At 41.8% G+C, this 27,646-nt stretch overlaps 2 protein-coding genes and 1 pseudogene across 14 annotated transcripts in view; 1 reads left to right on the plus strand and 2 right to left on the minus strand.

Moving 5' to 3' along the window:
* LOC145524193 (uncharacterized) overlaps positions 1-4,986 on the minus strand; it is a 190,216-nt gene extending 185,230 nt beyond the window's left edge. For 4 of the 11 annotated variants that reach the window (XR_014067299.1, XR_014067297.1, XR_014067298.1 and 1 more), the window contains exons 1-2: positions 4,885-4,986; positions 1,497-1,628 (exon numbers count right to left, since the gene is read on the minus strand). The gene's annotated coding sequence lies outside the window, so the exon portion shown is untranslated. Of the gene's footprint in view, positions 1-1,496; positions 1,629-2,326 lie in introns of all 11 variants that reach the window. The other 7 variants (XR_014067302.1, XR_014067301.1, XM_081536013.1 and 4 more) reach the window with 3 other exon arrangements.
* Positions 4,960-27,646, plus strand: part of STARD3NL (STARD3 N-terminal like) — a 60,198-nt gene continuing 37,511 nt past the window's right edge. The window contains exons 1-2 of one of the 3 annotated variants that reach the window (XM_081536011.1): positions 4,960-5,177; positions 9,632-9,693. The gene's annotated coding sequence lies outside the window, so the exon portion shown is untranslated. The remainder of the gene's footprint in view (positions 5,178-9,631; positions 9,694-27,646) is intronic. The other 2 variants (XM_081536010.1, XM_081536012.1) reach the window with 2 other exon arrangements.
* LOC145524189 (interferon gamma receptor 2 pseudogene) lies at positions 21,189-22,379 on the minus strand (annotated as a pseudogene).

The following is a 27,646-nucleotide window of genomic DNA, read 5'->3' on the forward strand; positions in this document are numbered from 1 at the left end:
GTATCTGTTGAGATGATCATATGATTTTCATCCTTTATTTGCTAGTGTGGTGAATCACATTGATTTATTTGTATATTTTGAACCATCCCAGCATTCCATAAATAAATTCCATTTGATCATGGCATAGATGCGTGTTCTCAGTCACTCAGTCATGTCTGACTCTTTGCGACCCCGTTGACTGTAGCTCCTGAGTCCAGGGGATTATCATGGCAAGGATACTGGAGTGGGCTGCCATTTCCTCCTCCAAGGGATCTTCCTGACACAGGGAACAAACGTGCATCTCCTCAGGCTCCTACATTGGCAGGCGGATCTTTACCACTGAGTCATCTGAGAAGTCCATGTACTCTTGAATTCTGTTTGCTAGAATTTTTGTTATAAATTTTGGGGTATACATTCACCAGGGATATGGAGCTGCAATTTTCTTTTCCTGAAATGCCTTTTTATGGTTTTGTTATCAACGCAATAGAGGCCTCATAAAATGGATTTGGAAATGCTGCCTCCTCTTTGAATTTTTGAAGAAGTTTGAGAAAAACTGGTGCTGATTCTTCCTTAAATGTTTAGTAGAATTCACCAGTGAAGCCATCTAGTCCTGACTTTTCTTGTTTGAAGATTTTTGACTGCTAATTCAATTTCCTAATTTGTTATTAGTCTGTTTATAAATTTTCTATAACTTTTACCACCTGATCCAGTAACTCTACTCCTGGATACATATTCAAAAGAAGTGAAATCAGGATCTTAAACATATATCTTCATTACCATGTTTGCATGCATTCTCAGTTGCTTCAGTAGTGCCTGACTTTTTGCAACCTCATGGACAGTAGCCTGCCAGGCTCCTCTCTCGATGGCGTTCTCCAGGCAAGAATACTGGAGTGGGTTGCCATGCCCTCCTCCAGGGGATCTTCCTGACCCCAGGACTGAACCCACATCTTCTGTGGTTCCTTTACTGCAGGTGGATTCTTTACCATAGAGCCACCAGGAAGTCCATCTATATCTCTACATTTTTATAAAAAAATTCATTTTTCATTTTAAATACTCTTTTATCTAAGTAACAACTGTGGGCTTTTGGGGGGTTTTTTTGACTGAAGCAAAAGCTAAAGTGCTACTCCATGTAGTTCTTGCCTTTCGAATTTAATCGGGTGACAAATAATTGCATCATCTAGTTCTAATTGCTTAAAAGGCATGTTATATAAAACAGCTGTACAACCAGAGACACCTTCTTACTCTTACACTGCTTCATTTGGTTCAATCATCACTTTTTCTTTATAGCATTTTTTTTTTCTAGTCAATTCTCAGAGATTTCTGGAATACAAAGTTCAGACCTAAAACCTCTCATGGACTATTTCAGCAGTTGTGCAGTCCCAGAACCCAAACTTGGAAGGGGCAGAGAAGTTTTGGGGCTCAGGTACCTGGCCTGGAGGAGTGTGAGGTGAGGGCTAATTTGGACTGTACTTGGGGGAGGGGAGAGGGAGATCTACAGTTGTAGCAGCATTTCCTACCTGCATGCACGTGTTCCTCTTATGGCACCAACCATCTGAAAGGTAGACATCAAAGTCCAGCGTAGCTCACGGCTCACACAAAGTTCAGAGGGAAGAGCTGGAGATGCAGCATTGCCATGGAAAATATTATGTCTGGAAATAAGTCAGTCATAGAATTACAAATATTGCACGATTCCACTTAAATGAAGTATTTAGTATAGTTAAACTCACAGATGCCGACAACAGAATGGTGGGTGCCAGAAGATGGGGGAGGAGAAAACTCGGGATTTTTCAGTGGTTATAAAGTTACAGTTATATATAAGATTAATAAGCTCTAGAGATTGGCTGTACAACATAGGGAACATAGTTAACATAGGTTGTTCACTTAAAGACAGTAGATCTCTTGCTACGTGTTCTTACCATTAAAAAAAAGTGCAAGGGGACAAAAGAAATCTTTTAGTGGTGATGAGTATTTTTTAAAATTTTATTTTATTTAAGTATAGTTGATTTACAATGTTGTGTTGGTTTCTGGTGTACAGAAACTGATTTAGTTATATGTATAAATTGTTTAATATTCTTTTCTATTATGGTTTATTATAGGATATTGAATATAGTTCCCTGTGCTATACATTAGGGCCTTGTTGTTTATCCATTCCATATATAATAGTCTGCATCTGCTAATCCCAGACTCCCAATCCATCCAACCCCCCTCCCTTGTGCCTTGGCAACCAAAAATCTGTTCTCTATGTCTGTGAGTAATTTCTGTTTCATAGATAAGTTGATTTCTATCATATTTTAGATTACACACATAAGTGGTATCATATGCTATTTTGTCTTTCTCTTTGACTTACTTCAGTTAGTGTGATAATCTCTAGGTCCTTCTGTGTTGCTGCAAATGGCATTATTTCTTTCTTTTTTATGGCTAAGTAGTATTCCATTGTATATATGCACCACATCTTTGTCCTTCATCTGTCAATGGACTTCTGGGTAATTTCGTATCTTGGCTATTGTAAATAGAGCTGCTACGAACGTATGAGCATATGAATCTTTTCAAATCAGAGGTTTGTCAATGGATATGTTTATTACCTTGTTTGTGGTGATGGTATCACAGAGTCCAAAATCATTCAAATGTATACATTAAATACTTGCAACTTTTTGTATATTGTCTCAGTAAAGTTTAAAAAAATAAAAAAAGAAGATGAACACAAAACTGAGAATTTCAAGTGGTGGCAAATACATGAAGAAACTGGAATTTTCATTCACTGCTAGTGCACTATAAATTGATAAGAACAGAAAACTATTTGGCAGTATCTACTAATATTGAATAATACTGAATATATGTACACCCTGTGGCTACTAGTACTGCATATACATACATTTTCTGGTAATATTACACTAGGTATATATCAAAATCAAATGTATAACTATGTGCATCAACAGGTACAAAAATATTCATAGCAGCATCATTTTTACTCACTGCAAACTTTAAACTCAATGTTAAGCAATATTTCACTAGACAAATTTTGGAATTACATAAAAATGAATACACTACTACTATATTCTTTAATATGTATCAATCTTACAAATTTTTATTGAGTGAAAAGAGCCAAAAAAGAGAATATACTATGTGTGGTCATTTATAACCATTCAAAAGCAGGCAAAACTAATTCTGGTATAAAATTCAAAATAGTGGCAATTTTTCTGTGGGTTGTGATGACTCAGATGGAGTATAAGATTTTTTATATTTCTGGTAAACATCTAAAAATCTTGATGTAGGAGGTGGTAACACAAGTTCATTCATTTTGTTACCAAGATACACACTAGGGATTATTGCACTTTTGTACATATGCCATCTCTTAACAATTTTTCACAGAGATCCATTCAGAAAATTTTTTAAATTGTATTTCATTAATTTTTGGCGAGGGCAAGGGGTACTCATATATTTAGGGTACAAATGTCAGTTGTAGCAGCTACTTAAAAGAGTAAATGGAAGGAATCTACTACTGAGAATTAAGATGTGCTCCATCCAGCACTTCCACGTTAGTATCTTTCCCTAGAGAACACTTGGATATACCTGTAGAAAGGTACAAACACACGTTGAAGGTAGCAACATTTCTAAATAAAAACCAAAAAAGAAACAAACATATCCAAGGGAAAGGGAATCATAAATTAAACCTATCTTTTGGTTCTGAGAACTACCACAAGGATATAATGTTGCTTGGGGGGAAAAAAACCAACATCTACAGGTATATAAATGCAGAGAACTATAAGTCACCATATGTGAAAGTCACTCAGTCGTGTCCCACTCTGCGTCACCACGTACTATACAGACCATTAAATTCTTCAGGCCAGAATACTGGAGTGCGTATCCGTTCCCTTCCCCAGGGGATCTTCCCAACCCAGGGATCGAACCCTGGTCTCCAACCCAGGTCTCCCGCATTGCAGGCGGATCCTGTACCAGCTGAGCCACAAGGGAAGCCCAGGTCACCATATAGTGACTGGTTTTTAATTACTCCCTGAAAACGATTAGCTGACGTATGACATTTAAATTTATGGTTACATGTAATTTAACATGAATAATAGCACTTATAATGTCTTTAGAAGGATATCCAAAAAATCAGCAACACTCAAGTCATTGACTTCAATAGGCGAACCGAGTGCCTGAGGACCTGGAAGCGGAATTCCCTCTACGTAACTCTCTAGTCCTTCATATATTTGAACGGTCTAACTGTAGTATCTATAGGAAAAGTAGTTTCATTAAAATATAATCTGAAGTCAAACAATAAAGGAGGTCAATTTCGAGCGAAAACTTATACAAATATAAAAAAATGTGACTATTAATAAAACTGATTGGGACGATCCGCTGGAAAAGGAAATAGCAACCCACTCCACCATTCTTGCCTGGAAAACCCTACAGACAGAGGAGCCTGGCGGGCTACCTACAGTCCATGGGGTCGCAAGAGTCGGACACGACTTAGCAACTAAACCACCAGCACTACCGCCACTATTAAAACTGAAGTGTTATGCGCTAGGAGCGTTGAGAGAGTATCCTAAATCGGGGTGGGGGTGGAGCTGGGGCCGAGGAGAATTCAAAGCTGAGGTAACTCTTGAACAGGGAAATTGAACGTCCTACTTTTTCACTTCTGGAGCGCCCAAGGGCCCTGAAATCCAGTCCCATGATTATTTTCCAGAGTTGGACCCTAAATTGCCACCAAGAGACTGGGGGAAGCCAGAAGAATCTATCAAGAGAGCGAAGGGACGCATCATAAAACCCTGCGGTAACCGGATTTGCGAAAATTCAGTCAGCCGGAGTTTCATATTCTCACCCTCGCCTCAGGGCCGGCCGGACCGCCCCTCGCGCCTTCCTGCGACGCTTACTGGACAGTATACGATTGACAGAGTCACTTACCAATCGCCGCTCTGCTATAGGGGCTCTCTGGCCCTAACCGGGTCTTTGGTCCCTGGGGCGAGATGCGACCTCTGTGCGTCGACGTCAGCGTGCTGACGTCATAGGCCGGGTACTCTAGGAGGTCCGGGTCGACCGTACGCTGGCGGTGGGCTGCGCGACTTCTGCAGGACTAGATTCCTGGTCCCGCCCCGCCGAGCCCCGCCCCTCCGCCGGCGGAGACTGCCGCGGCCGCAGCCACAGAGCAGCGGTCTCCCGGCCAGCCTGGGGCGGCCGGCCTGGAACCACCAGATGAGGTAGGCTGGGTTTCTAGTCACCCTATTTGACAGATTGGAAAACTGAGTCATCGGGATCAGATGATTTGCCCGGGGCTCACTGGAGACCCGCGAACGGAGGCCAGAAGCGAGCATCCCGGCTTGTTTGTACGGCCCTCGCCGTCCCCTGGAGAGGAGGAGGGGCTTGGCGGGCTTGTTTATAATGGGTACAGAAGTGAAGTTGCAGATTGCGGAGCTCCTTTTCATCCAAGGTTTGGGTGGGAATTCAGGGGATGGATGCTAGTAGAGACGTCTCCATTCCTTCATCCTGCGGAGCCCTCGGTGAAATCAAGCCCTCTGCTGGCCCCTTGGGCCCTCCATAGTGACCAAGAATGGTGACTAGGTTGATGCGTGGGTTATAGGAACAAGGCCGGTTACCGACCTCTTTTTTTTTTTTGAATCAAGGAAAGCTGTGTTCCAAACAAAATTTAAAAATTAAAGCACAAGTCACGAATGTTCTGGCTCTGGTTTCAGTTCACTGCTTTGCTCACTCATGGGTATCTGGCCATATTTTGAAATCTCAGTAGCATGCTTGTTTTTTGGTTTAGGATTAGAGAGGGATTTTTTTTTTCTTTCTTTTAGTTCAAACATGAGTTAACACTGTGGAACTTTTCTTACTCTCTTAATGTACCAATTGCTCTTCATGTCATTTGTCTTCTATTTCACAGATGGAATGACTGAATTCATCACTTGACTCAGTAATAGTTTGGATAAGCTTAGCTAGGTAACAAAATAACAGGTCAAACCTCTCCATACTAATGCTGGAATTAGTTCAGTTTATCTCAGAATTCTTTGTGGAGAAGAGTTCTGAAAGATAATTCACATATATTTATTCCATCTACCTGTACATCCTCAGAAAACAAAACATCTTAGGATACCTTAGATGCTTTATTTATGGGTTCTAATAAGGTGGGGCATAATTCATGCTCATAAAGTAAAAATTTGTACTGTATAATATATGTATCCATATGTAATGTTTTTGTATTGTCATGAAGAATTCATTCTCTATAAATCTTTCTGTCTCAGACTTTGACCTTTAAGACTGCATTATTGCATAAAACTGCATTTAAAGAAATGAAATTAAAACTACTTCAGGGGACTTTTCCTTACTAAGGTTCACAGAAGGATGGTTATTATCATTTGACTTTAGTCTTTGGACAAATTTATGTGATGATCGCCTCATCTCTGCCTCATCTCATGCTTTGTTTTAGATGTTGAGGATTGAATGTGGAAACATTTAAATAATAGTCTTGCCCTCAAGACCTTCCATTTTGGTGGAGATACTATAAGTATATAAACAAAAATGACAATTTTAGATAGTGATAAATGCTAGAAAAGACGTTACCAGGGGCTGGAGTACGACTGGGATGTGGGGGGAATTTAGATATGGCTGGTCAGGGAAGATTTCCTTGAGGAAGTTTGGAGGAGATCTGAATGTTTAGAATGAGTCAGCCATGGGAAGATCTGCTGGAAGTTTCTAAGCAGAAGGAACAGTGCAAAGGAGCTAAAGGAAAAAGAAGCTTGATATGTTCCAGGGATAGAAGAGAAGCTGTGTGGCTGAAGTGGGGTATACCTAGGGGAGAGTGAGGTGGGAGGACAGTAGTGGGGGAAGTGGCACTCAGAGGTGGGCAGGATTGCAATCATCTGAATCCCGTGTGGGAATTGCAGGCAAAGAATTGTCAAAGCTCTCTTCATTTTTCTTAGTGACATTCAAATAATGCTAACCCAGCTTTCTGCTTTATATTGGTTATGAAATCATTGTAGTAAATCACTGTATATGTTTTTTCACCAGTGGTCCTCTTTCTTAATGGAAAAATGTCTTCTTCCCTGAAGCACTGTGTCTGACGCTGTTTCTTTCCTGTTCATTGTTACTATGTGCACTACTCTGAATCTTTGCTTATCTTCTACTTCCTGCTTTGATCCTTCTTCCTCCCAACTGTGAGTCCTCCCCAGTATTTATGTGCCAGGCATTCAGCCCCTGCTCTTCTCCAGGCTGAGTTCTAGGAAACTGCTTTGTCAAGTGGATTCCTCTTCTCCATTAGAACTTATCTTACTGGCCAGAGACTTAATGTCTGCATTTATTTAGTGCCTACAGTATACCAGATGCAGTATATACTTTCTGATTCTTCTTTCCTGTTGCAAAAGTAAATGTTATCCTTTCTTGGTAGAAGAGGAAACTTCTGCGTAAGGCTACCACCTGGTACTGAGGGAGCCCAGGTTTGAACACTCCAGTTAGTCTGCCACTGAAGCTTGATCCATGATACACCACCTCCCTGAGTGTATAACAACAACTCTCTACTCTGAAATTCATATTTTATGAAATAGCACTTTAGAGGTCATGATCCAATCCTCTTAGCTTAAAGATGAGACTGGGGAAGCCTATTCAGTGCTTTTCGAGACAGAACTGACATCAGATTCTCATCCTACTAATTTTCAGCCTAATGTTTTTTCTGCTTACTTAAACTTTATGGACGTTCCATCACAAGGGGTTTTGGTATATAGAGAAATATAATATTTCAACATCATGAATTTACTGTCCATAAACTCATACAGGGCAGTTTTAAATAAACTCATACAAGGCATCTTTTAAAAAGATGAGACAGTGCTGCTGCTTGGGCTAAAATAGCCCCTTGGTGGTGGTGGTGGCTTAGTCGCTAAGTTGTGTCCAACTCTTGAGACCCCATGGACTGTAACCCACCAGGCTCTTCTGTCCATGGGATTTTCCAGGCAGGAATGCTGGAGTGGGTCACCATTTCCTTCTCCAGGGGATCTTCCAGACCCAGGAACTGAACCCGGGGCTCTTGCATTGCAGGGCAGAGTCTTTACCGACTGAGCTATGAGGGAAGCCCCAAAATAGCCCTTTACTATATTTTAATTCTCTTTTTCAGCAGTGAGCAGGTGTAAACTTTCTTTGTGAACCCTGGTTTTCTTAGTAGAAAGTGGCTTCAAAATGACTTTAAAATTTACATTTCAACTTCACAAATCTTTGTAGGGAGTTGACAATGTGTTCTTTTCCCAGCTTTAACCATTTGCTTACAAGTACGGGAACATTGCTGAGCATTTGCTGGTTCATAGTTTCTGTTGGCAAGTAGAGTTTCTTCCTATAATTGAGGAAGCTGTTGGGCCAGCTCAGGGATACAACTTCTCTTTCTTAGTAAATCATTATCAGTTTTAAAAATGAGTCAAAATTCATTTCTAAATTATATTGTTGAAAAAGGGGGTCACTTTCTTTCTACAATTTAAAAATACCCATTCTTTATTTCTAAGGTTTGCTTATTTTATTAATTATGGTTGGGATATGACTGATGAATTATAGTAAATTAACAAATAGCTGAATTTACTTTCTGATAGCTTTTTGACTCTCCTGTAAGTGACTCAGATGGTAAAGAATCTGCCTGCAATGCTGGAGACCTGGGTTCGATCTCTGAGTTGGAAAGACCCCCTGGAAGAGGTTATGACAACCCACTCCAGTATTCTTGCCTGGAGAATCCTATGGACAGAGGAGCCTGTTGGGCTGTGGTCCATGGGGTCACAAAGAGTTGGACATGACTGAGTAACTAAGCACAGCACAAGAACTTAATGGTGATCAACTTTTCTATTAGTCAAATCAGAATAATGTTACTGGAATTAGTTCCTGCAGCTGACTTACACCTTCTGAAGGTCCAAGCTGTCATGATTTGGCCTCAGATTACAGTGCTGTCCTTCCATCATGAACCCAGTGGCCCAAACTGGACTCCTGGGCATTCCAGCTTTAGTGCCATTGCTTGTGCTCTGCCTGCAGCCTGAAATGTGTTCTAGATAAACAAATGCAGCCAAACTTCTGCCTGTGCCACTGTGTCCGTCTGTGCTCCTTTCTCAATGAGCTGTTTCTTTTGTCTCTTTAATGGAAGCCTTCTTTTTGACAGCACTTCTGGTAGTCCCACTCCAGTACTCTTGCCTGGAAAATCCCATGGACAGAGGAGCCTGGTAGGCTGCAGTCCATGGGGTCGAGAAGAGTCGGACACGACTGAGCGACTTCACTTTCACTTTTCACTTTCATGCATTGGAGAAGGAAATGGCAACCCACTCCAGTGTTCTTGCCTGGAGAATCCCAGGGACAGGGGAGCCTGGTGAGCTGCCCTCTATGGGGTCTCACAGAGTCGGACACGACTAAAGTGACTTAGCAGCTGGTAGTCTTGCTCTGTGATGCGGTTTACCAATCTGGATATCTTTGGTAGCGTACTATATTGTACGTGGGTGTTCAAATATATGTTAACTTGAGCTTAAAAGAAGATTTAACAATTAGTTTTAGACTTGAAAAGTTTTTTTTTGTAAATGATAGAGCCCTTTAGTTTAGCCTTTTTAGATTTGTAGAACTTTTATTACCTCACCTTTGCTAGAAGCATCTTTAATGCTTTTCTTGGCTTTGATTCAGCAGAACTTCTTTCCTGTTACAGTTAAGGGTCTGACTGCTACAGTTACCAAGGGGTCCCTTGAGAGGAACTCAGATGTTTGGGCTGTAAGTATTGAAGGCACATTGTTGCAAATAAGAATCAATGTTCTCTGTGTTTATGGCTTTGGGAAAAAAATAACAGCAGTTCCACTTTTTAATAGTGACTGGGAAAACTGAAGCCCAGAGGGCTAGTCAGACATTCCTGCAGTGCTGGGCTACGGAGCTTGATCAGCACTCCTGGTTCACAGCAGGGGCTGGCACTCATTCTGATGTCTTGCCACAGAATTCCTGGTAGCCTCTTGAGCATATTTCAGCACAGCTGAGGCCTTTCCAGATTGTTTGACTTGCTTGACTAGTGAGCTGCCCTATATCTGGAAGACACCTCTTGTTGTGACTCCCAAGTCAAAGCAGGAACTCTCTCCAAGGATCCCCATCTGAGCTGTTTAAGCCCACAGGATCTTCCTGGGCAAGCATTGGCTGGTATCCAGTTTGGTAGGCTCTTTAGTTTAAAGCCTCTTTTTGGGGGCTTTCCTGATGATCCAGTGGTCAAGACTTGGAGCTTCGATGGTAGGAGACATGGGTTCAATCCCTGATTGGGGAACTAAGATCCCACATGCTGCTCGGGGCAGCCAAAAGAGGTAAAATAAAAAATAATTAATGAAGAAGCAAAACCTTTCTCTCCTAATTCCCCTCTCATCACAGTTTTCTAAAAAATATCTTGGGATTAATGGGCATCCTCTGTATTAAACTAGGAGCTTGGAGGAAAATCAGTCTGGTGCCTTCTAAGTTGCAGTAATCACATTTCTGTGTCCCATGTTTTCCAGGACAATTTACTTTTCTGACACTGTGCATTGTTACTCACTAGAGGATGTTCTTGTTTGCTTTTTGTTTCGGGAAAATATATTCTCGTGGTTCTTTAATTGATTAATGACCTGCTGAATGAATGAAGTAGAACCAGGGAATTTCGAGTACATTTCCTTATTTGTTAAATTCCTCCAAGGTAGCAGAAGGAGCTCTTGAGAAATTAAGAGTTTTCTCCAGCTGAGGTGGGAGCCCCAGCTAGGGCTTGCTTCTGTTATTAATGATAATAACTGAGAGGGCTTCCTCTGTGTCAGGTGGTATTTTAAATGCTTTATGTCAGGATTTGGTATCCTGAGCACTGTTGACATTTTGGGTTGGATGATTTTTTTGTGTTGGGGGCTCTCCTGTGAGTTGTAAGGGGTTTAGCAGCATACCTAGGCTCTACCCCCATGGATACCAGTCCCCTGTCCCCCCAGTTGTGACAACCAAAAATGTCTCCAGTCTTTGCCACATCTCCTGGAGTGAGTGAGCAGAGTCCTTCCCTCTACAGACAGCTAAAGAACCACTGCTTTACTAAACTAATTTATTCCCCTCAACAACCCTCTAAGATGGGTTGTATTATTGTGTTCATTTTGTGGAGGGAGAACCTGAGGCATGGAGAGGGTTAAGTGACTTGTCCGGGATTACACAAGTAGTAAGCAGTCATACTGGATGTGAAACTCGCCAGTGTTTTTTGTGAACTCTGGCCCTACGCAGCCAGCACACTGGCCACAGACTGTTAGGGACCCAAAGACTATGTAAGTTCAGTTCAGTTCACTCGCTCAGTTGTGTCCGACTCTTTGCGACCCCATGGACTCGAGCATGCTAGGCCTCCCTATCCATCACCAACTCCCAGAGTTTACCCAAACTCATGTCCATTGAGTCAGTGATGCCATCCAACCATCTCATCCTCTGTCATCCCCTTCTCCCGCCTTCAATCTTTCCCAGCATCAGGATCTTTTCAAATGAGTCAGTTCTTTGTATCAAGTGGCCAAAGTATTGGAGGTAAACCAGGGGACAAAACAAAAGCCAGCAGGACCAAACAGGACTGTAAGTGAGGTAGCTGAGTGAACTGGGGAGGGTTGCCAGAATTGCCTCTTTTTCAAGAGAAGCTAGAGATCTGGATTTTAGTTGTGTGAAAAATGCTTATCTTTTAATATTGGTAATTAATCTAGTGACTAAAAATATCATGCAAGCCAGTAGACAGACAAGCAGTATCACTTATGTATGGACAAGGTTTGGTCCCATGCCATCAGTTTGTGGTCTTTTTTGTGGAGACTTTGCAGCATTGTGCTATCATAGAGAATTGTATATTCATTTGATTAAAAGCACGGATATAGATTCTATGTAGAGGGCAAAAGTTCTATGTGGAGGGCAATCTCTGGAAATAAAGATTGGTGGGGTGGTGCTTCTAGGCTAGAGGTAGTTGTCTCTTTTTTTAAGCCAAAAGAGTGTGAGAATTAGGCTGCTCATCCATCACACTTTGAAATTTTAATGCTCTGCTGCTCAGCACAGACTCAGTCTGAAAGTTCGGTACTTTGTCCTCCAGCAGCGTCACCAATAACTATTTTTTTATGACCTCTGCTTGTACCAGTGCTAAAGGCAATATCATATAGGACAACTGGGAAACAAAAATTCTGGGATTCAATATCCTGGAGAAGTGAACCACAGCCACACGTCAGTCTTTTGACAGCCAGTAGCCAATGGAGTCCAGTTTAACCCTGTGGGAAAAGACCGGACTCTCTGCCTGTTTCAGTAACAGGTGGACTTCTCTGGCCTTTGTAGCCTTTTCCGTGAGCCTGTGTGCCTTCGTACCCCTGCTGTAGGTGTGAAAGCGACCTCCTGCTCTCACACTGGCTGTGCATGGCCTTGGGATCTGCCCTGCGCCTCCTCGCGTGGGCCCCTCTGAGACTGGGCAGCCCACTCTCCTGGATGTGCTCCTGCTTCTCTTCTGTTTTAATTGAGTCTGCCTCTTCCTTGCTGGATGGCACCTTTTCGTTTCTTTCGAAGCCATACATTTTCTTTTAGGCAAGCTTTTTTTTTTTTAGATTTGAGGGCTTGTTCTTCTTTAATCGATCAGTTAAACTCTGAGCTCCAAATGTTCTTATCTATAAAAAGGGAATAGTATCTGTCTACACAGAGGTCTAGGTCAGTGACAAATATACACAGTAACGAAACAATCCTAGCTATCTTGAACAGAAAAGAAATCATTGAAAGGACATTGAAAGGTCATGGAATCCAAAGAAAGGCTGTAGAACCAGGGGAAAGCTATGAGGAGCTGGGCAGCAAGAGCCATGATGAGGTCCTGCCACAGGGACAGTCCAGGTAAGTCACAGACTTTGAATCCCTCAGGACTCCAAGGTAGGGGTGGGAACAGTATGGTTGCCCTCCTGGGTCTTGTGCCCTGACTACCAGCTAGGCCAGCTTTTTTTTTTTAATCAAGCTTTTTTCTGGCTGTAAGAACCTAAAGTTCTGTCCTTTAGTGTTACAACCATCTTAGACTTTGATTTCTAATTATTTGTATAACCTCTTTACCTCCTCTATAAAATTATATTTTACTTGAGGATAGGGAACAGTCTTTCCCATCTCACTTTTCCCCCCAGCATCTAGCAGAGTGTTTTCCGTAGGGTAGATGCTTCATACATTTCAGTTTATTCATGGGGTCCTGGTAGGTTCCCAATCATATAGTGATTTCTTCCTTTTTTTCCTGTATGTTTGTATCAGTTTATCTAGTGTGTTGTTAGAGTGACTTCACTAAGTAGAATTCAAAGTAGGAATGAAGAAGTGATGACCAAATTAATTTGGGAAGGTTGGACCATTTTTATTAATTCCATTGTCAATGCTAGTAATCAGAGATGAAATATTCTTCATTTATTGATGTTGGAACTCCAGACATCTGTGTAAACTTGGCTAACTTTAGGTAGCAAGTACCCAGACTCCAAACTTTTATACAGCAATATTTGTAAACATATTTATAATAACAAACGAATGCCTAACAAACACATGGCCAGTTATTTCCCTAGGTGCTAAGGATACAGAAGTGTCTTCTGGGACCTTTGGTATAATACTGAGAATAAGACATGTAAACAATGTGTAAAATTGTACGAAAGATTAGAAGTGCTGGTAAAGACAGATAATCTCTCAGTGGGATCAGAGAAGATTTCATTGAGGAAGTGGTAAGTAAGCTTCCTTGAACAATGAATAGGCTTTCATTGCTGTTAATTGTTTAGCAGTTGGAGGAAAAGGCACTCCAGGCTGAAGTATTAGGACAAAGACAGTGATAGTGTGAACCACCTCCTGTACAAGGAGACCAACCATAAGTTAGTCCGTCTAGAGCTCTGGGTGTGAGGAAATGGAGTTTTGAGCAGAGGGAGGAAGCGGTTCCTTCAGGCTTTCAATTTAGAAAAACTAGCATGATTCCAGTATGGAGAATGTTTTGGAGACAAGTAGACTGAATTACTGAAGTAATGTGGGTAAACGCTGACTGGGAAAACCATGGAATAGACTGATGAGAGCTATTGGGAGGAGTGACATGGTCATCAGTTAAGAATGTAATGTTTGAGAGATGGAGCCAGCAGAAGAATCAAGTTTAACACGTTCTCTTAATTATGAAAGCTTAAGTATGAGATCTTACTGATTATTACTGGCTAATTTTTCTTACCTTAGGCATTTTTTATTTATTTACAGGTGTGTATATGTATATATATATATGCATATATATATAATACATCAATATCAATATTTTTAAGTCATTCTTAAATTTTTCTTTTTGATTTTGTAATTGTTTATCTTTTTAAATTATTTGAGAGCAGATTTTGTTTTGAGACATAATAGTTTCAGACCTTTATTGAGAACCTTGTGAGCTTAAAGAGGTCTTACTTTAGTGATGTCCTCTCCCTCTGTAACATATGCTCCCAGCCCATTCTTACCATTAGGCTGCAGTTCTAACTGTTTTATTGCTGTATCAGCTAGCTGTTGTATTGAGTCTTATAATTAGTGGTCCTTGTTCATGTGATCCTGTTTTCTGAAGCACAGGCTAGGCTGATAAAGTCATCTGATGCTGATCTCTTAAGGCTCTGTTTTCCTTTGTGACCTCCTAACAAGTCTGATGAAGAAAGAGGAAAGGCTACTGGTGTTTTTTTAAATCTCACTATCAAGATTTGAGATTGAATTTCCTTGTAAGTCACATGCACCCAAGCTTTGAACCTCAAATCTTGACTTATAGTAGAGATTAGTAATTTTTTAAAGAACTATGTTTACCCATGTATCAAAGTATGGGAAATAACATATGTAACTTCTGCCTATTGGTAGATATTCCTGGGCAAGCATATAAGCGGCACTGCCTTTTATTGACTTGGTATAGTTTGTGAGATGGGAAGTTGGCCTTGGGTAACTCCAGGGACAGTTGATGTTATATCTTTCTTAGTATTGCTATTATTGTGTCATTTCTACCAGCTGTAGAGCCACTACAGGGGTAGTGAGTAGATGAAGATGGCTCTGAAAGCTTGAGTGACACCTGTGGGAACCCTTACCCTTCCAGAGGAGTCCTGAGTCACTGAATAAAGAGGAAATGCAGCTTGCTTCTAAATATCCACCTTGGCTTTGCTGTCTGATCATCAGCTGGCTACATGGAATTTAGCTTTTGTTTTCTCTGCCTTTGAGAAGGCTTATGAAGAATGTGTGATGAACACATTTTTAATTCTAGTCTTTAAGATTAAGAAAGACAGTTACTAAAACAAATTTATATCTTTAGCTGCCTTCCTGTGACTCCTACGATAGCAGTGAGCTCAGTGCCTTGAGATACTGATTTTCAGATCTAGATCAGTAAGATCATGAGTTCCACTCTGAGAATTGAAAGCATTTGTTTGAAAATTGCTTACAATAAGTACTTAAGTGGCATTACAAAGGGCAAAAATGTCCTTATATGCATTGGAATATATTTCAAGTTTCTTAACTGAGGGATCTTCATCTGCCTAAACAGTAATACGACTGTTGATTCCATTATTGCCAAAGTTGGCAACACATCCCTAAGAGGAAGCTTTACATATTCATGAGAATATATGCACTAAGGAGCAACATGTTTCCTCTGAATTGCTGTCTGCTGCTGATTGACTGGTTGACAGTAATAATGAGGTCAACATTGGGAAAAATAGTGGTAACTCCATAATCATTAGATATTTTACAACTGATCTATTGTGATTTTGGGGGAAAGGTTAAAGTAGACTTAGTTCTTTTGGGAGAAGAAAAAGTTTTGGAAAATGATAGGTAATCAACAACCAAAAAAAAAAAAAGTCAGCAGTATTTTGACTTGTGGAAATGACTAATTATGAAGAAAAACGAGGTTATGTATAACTTCTGTGATTGGGAAGATTAAGACAGACGAGTTTCTGGATCAGCTCTGGAAAAAATATTTGAATGTACAAGTTAGAACTCAATCTCAAAAAGGGGAACAAGCTGTAAAGTCAGTTTGAGCACCAGAAGAGGAGAACCAGATACTGGAGAGAGACACTAGAAGCTGGAGGAAGGCAGTTATGGTGACTTTTTTGTTCCAGTTATTCTGGGCCATTTGATAGCAGCTTCTGAAAAAAATGAGAGAAAAATAAAATAATATTCTTGTTTGTCTCTCTCTCTCTCTCTCTCTCAAGAGAGAGAGACCTTTGAAAAGTGATGAGATATAGCTATAACATTCCAGCCATCTGACTCAGCCAGTGCTGGTGATGTAACTGACTATTGAGTTGTTGAGCCCTGCAGGCTGGTGAGCTAACAACATACACCACCCAACGTGACTTTGATTACTGTGTGGCATAGTGCCACTTTGTCAACCTCTGATCCTTAGTAGAACAGATATACGTTGTCAAAGACCTTCCTCTGTCCAGCTGACTCATCCTCCCCTGGACCAAGCAACATCCTAGTGACATGTTTATTATCAAGAGTATATACTTGATTTCTTTCTCTTCTCCTCAATCACCCCCTTGTAATATTTATATATCTGCCTCCTTGACTGGGGCTTCCCAGGTGGCTCAGTGGGTAAAGAATCCGCCTGCAATGCAGGAGACATAAGAGATGCAGGTTCAATCCCTGACTCAGGAGATCCCCTGGAGGAGGTCACAGCAATCCACTCCAATATTCTTGCTTGGAGAATCCCATGGACAGAAAAGCCTGGTGGGCTTTAGTCCATAGGGTAGCAAAGAGTCAGACACAGCTGAAGTGACAGCATGCACACCTGTGCTCTGTGACTATTTGGAAGTTTTTCTGAGAGCAGAGAAAAATTGCATTACCTTTTGGGAGTTTTACATTTTGTAGGTGTTCGATGATTATTATTTAAGAAAATGAGAACTCTTAGAGGATTTAAATTAAGATTTAAATGAGGATTTAAATAGAGAATGAGATGGTTGGATGGCTTCACCAACTTGATGAACAGGAATTTGAGCAAGCTCCGGGAGTTAGTGATGGACAGGGAAGCCTGGCGTGCTACAGTTCATGGGATCGCAAAGAGTCAGACACGACTGAGTGACTGAACTGAACTAGAGGATTTATATAGGGCCCACCTCATAATTATTTTCTGTTCTACAAATAGATGCACTTTCTTTGTTTTTTATCCCTCCCCCTCTTTTTTTATGGAGAGAAGGGAGACTATTCTAATTTCTGTTACATCTCATGGCTGTTAATAACCTCCATCTACATGCTGTTGACTCCCAAATTTCTATTTCTAACTCAGACCTCTCTCCTGAACTCCTGACTCATACCCTACTGCTTGCTTTTATTTTCACTTAGATATGAATAAATATCTTATACTCATCGTGTCCAAACTGCACTGATGTTCTCCCTCAGAGTCGCCCTTCCTCCAGCTTCTCCCTTGCAGTAAATAGTGAGTCCCTCCTTCCATCTCCTCAGGCTGTAAGTCTGGGAGCTGACTTCTAGTCCTCTCCTTGTCCTGTATCCCATGCCCAATCCATCCCTTACTGATTTGGCTCTGTATTTGGAACCAACCACCATCACTACCGTTGTACTAAGGCACTATGTCTTCTCTCTCCTGAATTACAGCCACCATAGTCCTCTAAGTAGGCTCCCTGCTTCTTTGCCTCTCAGCCAGAGAGTCTCCTAAAGCTTAAGTTGCATCAGGCTTCTCTTCTACTGAAAAGCTTCTGGTGTTTTCCCACCTCATTCACCATCTTTACTGTGGCCTGTGATGTCCTCCAAGGCTCCCCCAGGTTGTTAACTTCTCAGCACCTCCTGCTGCTCTCCTGTCTGTCAGTTCTTGCAAAGCTGGAAGCTGATGACCCGGCTGATCTCCTGCCTGGCCAGCTCCACCCCTTCTCAGGGCCTCACCCATCCTCTTCCCTCCAGTAGCCCTGCTCTTCTTCCTGATACTTATGTAGCATGTCTTCCTTATCTCCTGCTAGTCTCTGTTCCACCTTTGTTCACCTGTAATGACTTCAGTGAAGTCATCCTGACCAAGCAAGCAGTTTACAGTTAGGGTTCAGGTTAGTGCTGCTTTATCCTGTCCCTGCCCTCTAGACGGTAAACTCGGTTAGAGGAGAGCATTCTTTCAGTTTTATTCATTGCCACATCCCCAGTGCTCAGAGGAGGACTTGACATATTTTTGGTATGAAAAGTATATTTGTGGAGTAAATGAAGTAGATGTGGTATATTCTTGGCAGACGCTGAATTTTCAAAAATTATCAGGTACAACTCTTAAATCTTATAGTATATATCCAGATTCAGTTTCTTAATAAATGTTTTAGATTTGCCTCATAAATTATGAAAACAATATGTATTTGCCCAGCTATCTTTAAATCTTAATATTTCTTTCTGTGTTATATGTCAAATAAAAGTTCACTGATATTTTTAATATTGGTATGGATGCAGTTGCCATAAGAACAGGTTTATTCTTGGCATATCAGTTAGTATCAGTGAGACGAGTGACTTAAAAACTTCATAATATACTTTGTTTTCTGCTTTACTTTTTCCAAGTCATTAATGCCAGTTTCTGAATAAATTTGAGTCTTGAAACAGATTGTCAAAAAGTTAAATTCTCGTTATACATACACAATTACTTTAATCTGTTGATATTAAGAGAAATTATTAAATGAGATGAGACTGCAAGAAATGACACAGAATTTGAATGGAGAGCCTTGAAGGGGGAAGAGAGCAGCACACATAGAAGCAAATGGTGAGCAGACTTATCAGGATGGAATAAAAGCTTTTCTTACCTCTCGGTGTTAACAATGCTAGAAAATAGGACATCTGGAACATAAGTACAGTATTCAGAATGCAACCATGGAGTGAGTATATAGGGATATTACTATGGAGTTGGACACCTAATTCTTGAAAAAAAGTAAGAAAAAAGAAGGAAGTGCAGTTGAAATGTAGGTCCCAGTGGAATAAGTCAGCTACATGAGTAAAACAACACGTGGTACATGATGCTGTGTAGTAGATCTGTCTCTCCCCAGTGTCTGGGAAGAGTATGAGTACTAATGGATGGAACAAATGAAGGGTAAATTTGACTTTTTAAAGCTTACGATAAAGTAATGGCTTGTGTACATTTTCACTAAAGATCAGGTCAAACTTTAGACCCCAAACCATTGTGTGATGTGCACTTTATTGTTTCATTTAATAAAGCTTTGTTGACAACAACAATAACAAAAAGACAGTTATTAGGTATTCGATATTGGCTCAAAAATCCAGACAGGATGACTCCGATCTTCAGTCACACGCATTTAGAAGTCTTCAAACATCTCCATTTGTGTCTTGGAAATTCAGTATTTTAATTAGGGGCAGAACGATTTGGATGCCCAGAAATCTTGCGTAGGTTTTCCTTTTAGTCTATTAGTGTGTCTCAGTTGTTGTATGTGTGCGTGCTCAGTAGCTTCAGTTGTGTCCAACTCTTAGCCACCCTGTGGTACAAAGATGTGTTTACAAAATCTCCATGCATTTGTTCTCTTTTGTAAAACAATTTGAGAAGTTTTCTAGGATCATTCCAGTTCCTTATTCTACTCTCAGAGGTAGCTCATACTTAAAGTTAACTTAATGATTTTTCACTGGAAAAGGAAATGGCAACCCACTCCAGTGTTCTTGCCTGAAGAATCCCAGGGACGGCAGAGCCTGGTGGGCTGCTGTCTATGGGGTCGCACAGAGTCGGACACGACTGACGCGTCTTAGCAGCAGCAGCAGCAATGATTTTTCACAGTGAGAATTTACTTTTATTCACATATAAACACACACATATGCATATATATATACAATATACATATTGTACTTAAAAATATATATGTTTATATTGTACATATATGTTTGTATATACTAGATGGATCGATAGAGCAACCCCATCCCAAAACATCCTTCTATCCTTGTTTTTCTGAACTATTCAGAGGTTAAGAAATTCATAACCAGAATCCTAAACTATAATCAGTTTTTCAGTTGTTTTTTGTAGCTTTATCTTTTGGGTTTTTAGTTTTTGTTTTATTCAGAATGCAGTCTAGACGTGTGCATTACATTTGATGGTTTTGGCTCTTTTTACTTTTTAAGTTTGAAGAGTATCCACATCGCTTTCTTACCTTTTGTTTTTGTTTTGTTTTTCATCCTGTTGACTTTGCTCAAGATTCAGGATAACTGTCTTATAGAATATCCCACATACTGTGTTTGATTGTATCCTTATGGAATTTAGGTTAAACTTTTTTTGCACAGGAACATTATAATTGATGTTATAGACTTCTGACTGTATCACTTTAAAAGGCACCTAGTGTCAGCTTGCTCTAGTATTGGTAATGCTGTTTGATTAGTTGGTACGGGTGGACTGCCATATCTCTCTACTATAAAGGTATATTATTCCTAATGAAATTATTGTATAATCTAAGAGTTGACACTTTGAGACTTTGAATACCCTCTTCCTCAACAATGTTTTTTTTTTCAAATGTTTATTTAAATAAATAAAATATATTTTAATATATTTATATTTTATATTTATAAATAAAATATATTTTTTGGCCGCACTGTGCAGCAATGTGGGATCTTAGTTCCCCGACCAGGGGTTAAAACCACCATCTCCAGCACCAGAAGCATGGAGTCTTAACCACTGGATCACCAGGGATGTCCCTGCACAGGCTTACAAAAAGTTAATGAAACAGTCTTTTATTTCTAGTTTGGGGGGGGGGGAAAGTCCCTTAAATTACTAGAAAACTATTTACAGGGTTAATCACATTTTAAGCCAGGAGACTGGGTGTCTAGGGCCACTCAGTGTCCCTTGTTGGGAGTGGCTGGGACAGGTTATATGACCTGCCCAAAGGGCCTGAGGTCCTTGCCAGAACCAAGGAGAGGACCTCGTCTCCTGACCACCTAGCCCAGGCAACAATGTCCAAAATATCACAGGGGTGTCACAGCCCATTTGCTAACAAATAATTACATGCCTTTTTAGTGTTTAAGCAAAAACTTTTTTTTTTTGGTATGCAAAATCAGTTTAGAAACTTGCAGGATTTAGGCCTTGTGGCTCAGGTGGTCAAGAATCTGTGTGCAATGCAGGAGACCCTGGTTCGATCCCTGGGTTGGGAAGATCCCCTGGAGAAGGGAAAGGCTACCCACTCCAGTATTCTGGCCTGGAGAATTCCATGGACTATATAGTCCCTGGGGTTGCAAAGAGTCAGACACGACTGAACGACTTTCACTAGTTTAAAATAAGTTTTTCTCTCCCGCAACTGACTTCTTCCCAGGCCCCCCTGGGGTTTTTTTTGTGACAAGACTAAGGAGCAAGTGGCTCCATTCAGTCCTGACAGGCGTGACGCAGCTTCCTTGGCTCAGAGAACTCCTTCCGTGGGCTGATGGCTTGGATCAGCGCTTTGGTGTAAAGTGCTTTGGAGACTCCCTTCTTGCTCATTCTCTGGAAACATCACGATGGACACAGGGTCCCAGGTGTCATCCTTTGGCAAGCTGTCCTTGTCCAGGGCATCTAAGATGGGCTGAGCCGGATCCTTTAAATACTCTTCTATCTGTGATGGAATGCTTGGCGGAGAGTGAAACCAGTATTTAACCAGGCCTCTGTATTTCAGAACCAGGAAGAGACAGGACCCAACCACCACTGACAGCACCAAAAAGGTTGTTGCGGCGGCCAGGATGTCTTGTTGAAGCTTGACAGAGGCATCTGCTGCTGTTTCGGAGCAAGATATGTTGCTTAAATGTCCAGGTCGAGAGATGTTTTCTTTGACCAAAAACAGTTCTGCCTTGACTTGAAAACAGTATACTCTTAAGGGTTTTAAATCATTCAGTTGTGATGAAGTTGCTCCTGAAAGGGCCTGTCACCTGTTTGCCTCCTGCCTTCTCCCAGTAGTAGACATAATACACAAAAAAGGCCACCGAGGCGGAGACATCGAAGGGAGAGGACAGTCTGATGATAAGGGAGCCTTCTTCTGGGGTCACCCGGATGTTTTCTGGCGGTCCGATGGTCACATTCCGATAGTGTTCGAACCAAGGCACTTTTGCCCAGGCAGAAAGGAGGCCCCCCAGCTTAGCTCGAACAAGTAAAGATATGTTGAAACGCCGTGGGAACCCTTCCGAGAGGCTGTTTGCGGTGAAGTCACACTCTGTCCTGATGCGGTTCATACTGTCCACCTTTCTATCTTCTTTGTTGATGTCATACCAGTTACTACTGGTGCTGTATTTATACTGCACCTGGTAGACCACCGGCCTCAGATCGCTGTCCAGGGACACCGGCTCCCAGCTCAGCGCCTGCTGGGCGTTGTACAGGTGAACTTTCAGGTTTCCAGGAGCAGGCAGCTGGGCCAGGGAGTCTGCGGGGGGCGCCGCAGCGCCAAAGTCGCTGAGCAGCAGGAGCAGCGGCGGTAGCAGTGTCGGCGGCGGCGGCCGCATGGCCCAGGGCTCCGGGCGCCGCAGGCTCAGCGGCACTGGGGGCGCAGCCCGGCCCCGGCGCGGGGTCGCCGAGCCGTTCACGTGGCCGCCTCGGCTGCCATGGTGACCGCAGGGCGCGCGCAGGGCCCGCCTCTTGCCGAGCAGCGCCGGCGGCGGCGGCTGCACCGTGTCCCGGGGCGGAAGAGCGCCCCGAGCAGGCGCCGCACCCGGGCCCGGCCCCTCCTGGCGCGCGCCCCACCCCTGCACCCCGCCCGCCGCGGGGACTTCCCTGGCGCCCCCTATCCGCGCCGGCGCTCCGGGGAACCGCGGCCCCAGGGGACCGGGGCTCCCCACTGCCCGAGCGCCCCGCGCGGCTCCGCGCGAGCCGGGATCTCCTCAACAATGTTTTAATAATTTTAAGCATCCAGTAAAGATCCTTGTCTGAATCAGTTACTCCAGCTGGGGGTTACAAACTGTTGATATTTCTTATTATTTCTTCTACGTTTTAATCTAACATTTGCTTCTTGTAAAAGAAAACTACCCTCTCCCTCTTTTGCAGTATTACTGTGGACTCATGGAACTTCTTAATTTTTCCAACATAAATTCCAACATTACAATCATTATTCATTTTTATATTCAAGTCACTGCATCTGGCCAATGGAAACACCTCATGACAGCCTACACATTTTTTTTTAAATGATCTTGGCTTTTTGTATCTTCTCTTACGAAAACTTGCCTACAAAAATGTTTTAAAAATATTCTCCTGCAAACTTTTAAAACAGCTTTATCTTTTTAGTTTTTATGTTTAGACCTATGATCCATCTTGAATTATTTTTTGCGTGGGTTTGTTAGGGTTTGAAGTTATTGTTTTTCTTTTCTTTTCAGTTTTGATATCTGGTGGTCTCAGCATCATACATTCTTTTTCCAGTTGGATTGCTTTCACATCTTTGTCAAAAGTAAAATGATCATATAAGTGAAGATCTCTTTCTAAACTCTCCCTTATGTTCCATTGATCTGTCTGTTTTTCTTTATGATAGTGCCACACTGTCTTCATTACTGGAGTGTTGCAGAAGGTCGTTAAGTAATGTGTTTTCCAGATTTGTTCTTTTTCAAGATTGCTTTGGATATTCTCATTTCTTTGCATTTCTGTATACATTTTAAAATTAGCTTGTCAGTTTCTACCAAAAAAGCTTGATGAGATTATGGTTGAGATTGAGTTGAATCTCTAGATCAATTTGAGAAGAATAGAAATATTAACCATGAATCCTTCCAATCCATAAACCTGGTCAGCTGCCTGTCTATTTTCATCTTCTTTGAGTTCTCTCAGCAGTGTTTTACAGTTTTCAGTGTTGGGACCTTGCATATATTTTAAGTTTATTGCCTAGTGCTTGATGTTTTTGATGCTATTTTAACTTCACTGTGGCCCCTCCTCGTTTATTCCTACTCCCAACTGCCCAGAATGGAGGGATTGGTAAACAGGTGAATCACAACATGCTGAATAAGCTAATCTTTTTTATTTGTTTGTTACGTCTAAGACAGATCAAAAATAAAATAATCTTGGGCAGGATGATAGATATCTGTGTACACTATTCTCTGATAGGAGCAGAGAGGTGTAGAAACATGGGAGGAAGCAAAAGCTTCCTTGAGAAAGTGACCTTTGAGTTAAGGCTTATTAGAATGAGTAAGAGTCATTTCTGCCATAAGGGTGGTGTCATCTGCATCTCTGAGGTTATTGATATTTCTCCCAGCAATCTTGATTCCAGCTTGTGCTTCCTCCAGCCCAGCATTTCTCATGATGTACTCTGCATATAAGTTAAATAAGCAGGGTGACAATATACAGCCTTGACGTACTCCTTTTCCTATTTGGAACCAGTCTGTTGTTCCATGTCCAGTTCTGACTGTTGCTTCCTGACCTGCACACAGATTTCTCAGGAGGCAGGTAAGGTGGTCTGGTATCCCCATCTCTTTAAGAGTTTTTCACAGTTTGTTGTGATCCACACAGTCAAAGGCTTTGGAGTAGTCAATAAAGCAGAAGTAGAGCAGGAGCTAGCATCACGACCTCTTGCTACCCCCTTCCCTCCATCTGCGTCCGCGACCGCGTGAGTGACTGGTTCGAGAGCCTGGCGCAGTGTCTGCACTGGAATGTGTGGAAGAAGCAGGCCCACTTCCCAGAGGACGAGGAGGATGCCGACGAGGAGGGCGGGGAGGAGCGGGTGGGGAGCTAGGCCGGTGCCCTGTCTGCACTCTGTGAACGTCACGGGCCCTGCGCTGCTTGTCTCTGGCCAGAGGAAGGGCCTGCAGTCTGCCTTGTGTCAACCAGATCAGTTGTTTTTAACGTTTTTTTTTGTTGTTGTTGTTGATATTTTTCTGGAACTTTCTTGCGTTTTTGATGATCCCATGGGTGTTGGCAATTTGATCTCTGGTTCCTCTGCCTTTTGTAAATACAGCTCGAACATCCGAAAGTTCATGGTTCCCGTACTGTTGAGGCCTGGCTTGGAGAATTTTGAGCATTACTTTACTAGCGTGTGAGATGAGTGCGATCGTGCAGTAGTTTGAGCATTCTTTTGCATTGCCTTTCTTTGGGATTGGAATGAAAACTGACCTTTTCCAGTCCTGTGGCCACTGCTGAGTTTTCCAAATTTGCTGGAAAAGGTCAGTTTTGGTTCCAATCCCAAAGAAAGGCAATGCCAAAGAATGCTAAAACTACCGCACAATTGAACTCATCTCACATGCTAGTAAAGTAATGCTCAAAATTCTCCAAGCCAGGCTTCAGCAGTACGTGAACCGTGAACTTCCAGATGTTCAAGCTGGTTTTAGAAAAGGCAGAGGAACCAGAGATCAAATTGCCAATATCTGCTGGATCATCGAAAAAGCAAGAGAGTTCCAGAAAAACATCTATTTCTGCTTTATTGACTATGCCAAAGCCTTTGACTGTGTGGATCACAAGAAACTGTGGAAAATTCTGAAAGAGATGGGAATACCAGACCATCTGACCTGTCTCTTGAGAAACCTGTATGTAGGTCAGGAAGCAACAGTCAGAACTGGACATGGAACAACAGACTGGTTCCAAATAGGAAAAGGAGTACGTCAAGGCTGTATATTGTCACCTTGCTTATTTAACTTATATGCAGAGTACATCATGAGAAACACTGGGCTGGAAGAAACACAAGCTGGAATCAAGATTGCCGGGAGAAATATCAATAACCTCAGATATGCAGATGACACCACCCTTATGGCAGAAAGTGAAGAAGAACTAAAGAGCCTCTTGATGAAAGTGAAAGAGGAGAGTGAAAAAGTTGGCTTGAAGCTCAACATTCAGAAAACTAAGATCATGGCATCTGGTCCCATCACTTCATGGTTAATAGATGGGGAAACAGTGGAAACAGTGTCAGACTTTATTTTGTTGGGCTCCAAAATCACTGCTGATGGTGATTGCAGCCATGAAATTAAAAGACGCTTACTCCTTGGAAGGAAGATTATGGCCAACCTAGATAGCATATTTAAAAGCAGAGACATTACTTGGCCAACAAAAGTCCATCTAGTCAAGGCTATGGTTTTACCAGTGGTCACGTATGGATGTGAGAGTTGGACGGTGAAGAAAGCTGAGCGCCACAGAATTGATGCTTTTGAACTGTGGTGTTGGAGAAGACTCTTGAGAGTCCCTTGGACTGCAAGGAGATCCAATCAGTCCATCCTGGAAGAGATCAATCCTGGGTGTTCATCGGAAGGACTGATATTGAAGCTGAAACTCCAATACTTTGGCCACCTCATGCGAAGAGTTGACTCATTGGAAAAGACCCTAGTGCTGGGTAGGATTGGGGGCGGGAGGAGAAGGGGACGACAGAGGATGAGATGGTTGGATGGCATCACTGACTCGATGGACATGGGTTTGGGTAGACTCTGGGTGTTGGTGATGGACAGAGAGGCCTGGCGTGCTGCAATTCATGGGGTTGCAAAGAGTCGGACACGACTGAGCGACTGAACTGAACTGGACTGGACTAGCACTTTCACAGCATCATCTTTTAGGATTTGTAATAGTTCCACTGGAATTCTATCACCTCCACTAGCTTTCTTCTTAGTGATGCTTCCTAAGGCCCTCTTGACTTCGCATTCCAGAATGTCTGGCTCTAGGTGAGTGATCCCCCATCGTGGTTATCTGAGTCATGAAGATCTTTTTTGTATAGTTCTTCTGTGTATTCTTGCCACCTCTTTAATATCTTATGCTTCTGTTAGATCCATACCATTTCTGTCCTTTATTTTGTCCATCTTTGATGAAATGTTCCCTTGGTATCTCTAATTTTCTTGAAGAGATCTCTAGTCTTTCCCATTCTATTGTTTTCCTCTATTTTTTTGCACTGATCACCAAGAAAGGCTTTTTTATCTGTCCTTGCTATTCTTTGGAACTCTGCATTCAGATGGGTAAATCTTTCCTTTCTCCTTTGCCTTTAGCTTCTCTTCTTTTCTGAGCTATTTGTAAGGCCTCCTCAGATAACCATTTTTCCTTTTTGCATTTCTTTTTCTTGGGAATGGTTGATCACTGACTCCTGAACAATGTCATGTACCTCCGTCCATAGTTATTCAGGCACTGTGTCTATCAGATCTAATCCCTTGAATCTATTTCTCGCTTCTACTGTATAATCATAATGGATTTGATTTAGGTCATACCTGAATGGCCTAATGACTTTCCCTACTTTCTTCAATTTAAGTCTGAATTTTGCAATAAGAAGTTCATGATCTGAGCCACAGTCAGCTCCTGGTCTTGTTTTTACTGACTATATAGAGCTTCTCCATCTTTGGCTGCAAAGAATATAATCAGTCTGACTTTGGTATTGACCATCTGGTGATGTCCACGTGTGGAGTCTTCTCTTGTGTTGTTGAAAGAGGGTGTTTGCTATGACCAGTGCATCTCTTGGCAAAACTATGTTAGCCTTTGCCCTGCTTTATTTTGTACTCCAAGGCCAAATTTGCCTGTTATTCCAGGTATCTCTTGACTTCCTACTTTTGCGTTCCAGTCCCCTATAATGAAAAGGACATCTTTTTTGGTTGTTAGTTCTAGAAGGTCTTATAGATCTTCATAGAACCGTTCAACTTCAGCTTCTTCAGCATTACTGGTTGGGGCATAGACTTGGATTACTGTGATATTGAACAGTTTGCCTTGGAAATGAGCAGAGATCATTCTGTCGTTTTTGAGATTGCACCCAAGTACTGTATTTCAGACTCTTTTGTTGACTATGAGGGCTACTCCATTTCTTCTAAGAAATTCTTGCCCACAGTAGTAGATATAGTGGTCATCTGAATTAAATTCACCCATTCCAGTCCATTTTAGTTCACTGATTCTCAC

This window comes from Giraffa tippelskirchi, chromosome 10, assembly GCF_054371585.1.
Source record: "Giraffa tippelskirchi isolate mGirTip1 chromosome 10, T2T-mGirTip1v1.2.pri, whole genome shotgun sequence".
Classification (NCBI taxonomy): domain Eukaryota; kingdom Metazoa; phylum Chordata; class Mammalia; order Artiodactyla; family Giraffidae; genus Giraffa; species Giraffa tippelskirchi.